General features: G+C 41.8%; 1 non-coding gene across 1 annotated transcript; it reads left to right on the plus strand.

Moving 5' to 3' along the window:
- Window positions 1-3,171: 3,171 nt before the first annotated feature.
- Window positions 3,172-3,278, plus strand: LOC118489507. The gene has a single exon (XR_004887527.1). It is a non-coding gene; the product is annotated as a small nucleolar RNA R71 (small nucleolar RNA).

The following is a 3,278-nucleotide window of genomic DNA, read 5'->3' on the forward strand; positions in this document are numbered from 1 at the left end:
TATATACAAGTTCACATACCTCACGGGAGAAATCACTCAACACTCGGCCGAAGGTGTAATTTTTTAGTGAATCACTCGAGAGCGGCATGGAACTTATTCCTACCATAAGCTTGCCAAGCAATCAATCCTCCTCCTTTTTTTAACTATATACCTTTGTAAATATCAAGAGGACTTTTTGGGTGAATGGTTAGGCTTGGGCTAAAGGTGGATGGTTGGGTTAGTGGTTAGAAAAAGGGCGAAAAGCGTAAAAAGCGTCGGTTTTCGTAAAACACTTTTTAGTGACTTTTTATTTTGAAGTATTTCTCCAAACAAGCTTTTGTTTTCATGGCTTTGTTTGTTTTTAACTTCATCATTCAAATTTTTTTTTATCACAAAAAAAATGAGCTTACGAAAAACCGAGCTTGTTACTAAAATAAATGGTGAAAATAAAAAGGGTTTTTGGTGGGTAAAAAGGGTTTTAGGGTAAAGAAATGAAAGGTTTTGGCTCAAAGGGGTTAACTAGGGGGATTTTGGGTAGGTGGTAAAAAAATGAAAAATAATGGTGTAGAAAGAAAAATGGTTAGTCCTAATGCCTCCATCATTTACTTACTTGGGTTTAAGTTGGTAAGGACCGGGAATGAATCGTCGTGGCAAGTTCTAGAGTTGTGAGAACCAAGCGGCTATTTCACACAAGAAACGAAAAATGAGCATTTAGTCTAAAGATGTGAATTTGTATGCTCAATAAAGGCTCAAAACTCACTTTTGTGGGACTGGGTTTTTTATGTGATCGAGCATATATAATCAAATTTTAACTAAGCTTGTTAGGCCGTTTCATAATTTTCTTATGTTGGTTCTTGTTATCACGACGCTCTCGGTTGTAAAATTTGTAAAAATATAACCTTATTAATCTTAGGATTCCTAACTTAAACTTTAGACAAGTAAAAAAATGAAAATTTTTGAAAAAATTTGGGGTGTTTAGCGGTTCCAATAGAGTTTTGTGTAAGGCTTGTTGTTAGGACTTGCAAAATTTCGAGGTGTTAGCTTCCCCCCCACACTTAAATTACACATTGTCCTCAATGTGTCCCAAAAATAAATTTTTAGGTTGATTGGATGTGTAATGTGGTGTTAAAAAGCAAAGATTTATGTTACTGGCAGTCTGGACACGGCCCCGTGGGGACCGGACACGGCCCCGTGTTCAGGTGCCAGTAACAGAAATTAAAGAAATGAGACAGAAGCCTGGACACGGGGGCGTGTCTGATGAACACGGCCCGTGTCCAGTTACCTGAACTGGGCATTTTTCTGCAGGGTGTTCAGCACGGGGCCGTGTTGGTTGGACACGGCCCGTGTTGAGCCTTCTGTAATGGAGAAATTTGTGTCGGGTTGCCTCGTTCTTGTGCATGGGGCCATTTTTCTCGTTCCCTTTTTCATCCTTTACCACCATGAGTGTGTTTTATTCCTGAAAATTAAAACTAAAAGATTAAACTAAACTAAGGATAGGTCCGCAGAATGTCTCCGTGGTGCGCCACGTTTATAAGGGTCCTTGGCTAGACCCAATGTGAGGTTATATATTTTCTGAGTGGGATGCTTGGCGTCCCATGTTACACCGTCGGAGAGCAGCATCCAAACTCGAATCAATAACCTTCATGTAGTTGACCGGGTCGTCGTCTTCTATTCTCTTCCCAACTCCGAATTTTACTTCATCATCCCCGTACCTCAAGGTGAGTGTTCCGTCATTCATATCTACCACTGCTTGTGCGGTGGCAAGAAATGGTCTCCCTAGTATGAGGGGGACCTCGGTGTCTTCCTCTATATCGAGTATGACAAAGTCGGCTGGATAGACGAATTTGCTTACCTTTACCAAGACATTTTCGATGACACCTTGCAGGAATTTGACGGATCGATCAGCAAGTTGTATGCTCATTTTTGTAGGACTTGTTGTTCCTATGCCGAGTCTTTTAAACATTGATGAGGGCATGAGGTTAATGCTAGCCCCAAGGTCGGCTAGTGCATTACGAACGGGGGACTCCCCGATTGAGCAGGGAATTGTATTGTGAAGCTTCCGGGATCGATTTTCTTTTGGGGAAGTTTATTGAGTACGAGGGCAGAGCACTCTTCGCCTAACTAATTGCAAAGTTTCAATTTTCTTTTTATTAGTGAGGAAGTCCCTCATGAATTTAGAGTATTTGGGCATTTGGGTTAGGACATCAATAAAAGGAATATTGACATGCAATTGTTTTAATAGACTTTCGAACTTTGCGAATTGCTCATTGGTCTTTTGACGAATTAACCTACCGGGGTACGGGACTCGAGGAGCCTTGGTAGGCTCTGGTGACGGAGGGGAGTTCTTCTCCTGCAGAGGCGGGGGTACCGTTTCTTCTGTCGGCGGTGGTGCTTCTGCAGGCCCCACGGTGCGGTTTCGTAGCGTGATGAGATGAACTTGTGCTTTTGGGTTTGTTTCGGTATTGATGGGTAATGCCCCTTGTGGTCTCTCGGCAAAATTTTGAGCTATTTGATTTAATTGTTTTTCTATGTTTTGAATACTAGCTTGTTGATTTCTAAAATTTGATTCTAATTGTAGAAATCTTTCCGAGTTTTTCTTTTCAGTGTCGGAGATGAGGCGAGATACAGTATCTTCAAGCCTTTCTCGTCCACTTTGTTGTTGAGTGAAATTTTGTGACTCATTCCTTGGTTGTTGAAAGTTTGTTCGTTGGGTTTGTTGGTTACTACTATTGCTGGGTTCTCTCCAACCAAGGTTTGGGTGGTTTCGCCATCCTTGGTTGTAAGTGCCCGTTGGAGGACCCGACGGCCTAGGTCTATTATCAATGTAGCTTACCGATTCTTGTTGATCGTCCGTTTCTTTCATACAACTCCAATTTTCATGTGGCCCACCACACCCTTCACAAGCCATAACCGAGACTGTTTTTGTCATTTCTAATTTTTTTTTTTGAAGAAAGGGCCTCGATTTGGGCTTGTAAAGAAGTGCTTTCATCAACCTTATGGGCGCCCGGGGCAATAGATTTATTGCCTCGGGGAGTGTGCCATTGAAAATTGGTTTGAGCAATTTCCTCAATTTGGTTATATATTTCATGTGGGCGGCGATTACCTAAAAGTCCCCGGGAGCTAGAATCAAGTGTCTGCCTTGTGTGGGGCAACAGTCCATTATAGAAAGTGGATACTTGTTGCCATATGGCAAGGCCATGATGTGGACACTTGCGTAATAGCTCCTTGAACCTTTCCCAAGTTTCATATAAGGATTCCCCGTCCTCTTGTGAATATGTATTAATTTCAGTCAGTAATCT

This window comes from Helianthus annuus, chromosome 17 (assembly GCF_002127325.2).
Source record: "Helianthus annuus cultivar XRQ/B chromosome 17, HanXRQr2.0-SUNRISE, whole genome shotgun sequence".
NCBI classification, from domain to species: Eukaryota; Viridiplantae; Streptophyta; class Magnoliopsida; order Asterales; family Asteraceae; genus Helianthus; species Helianthus annuus.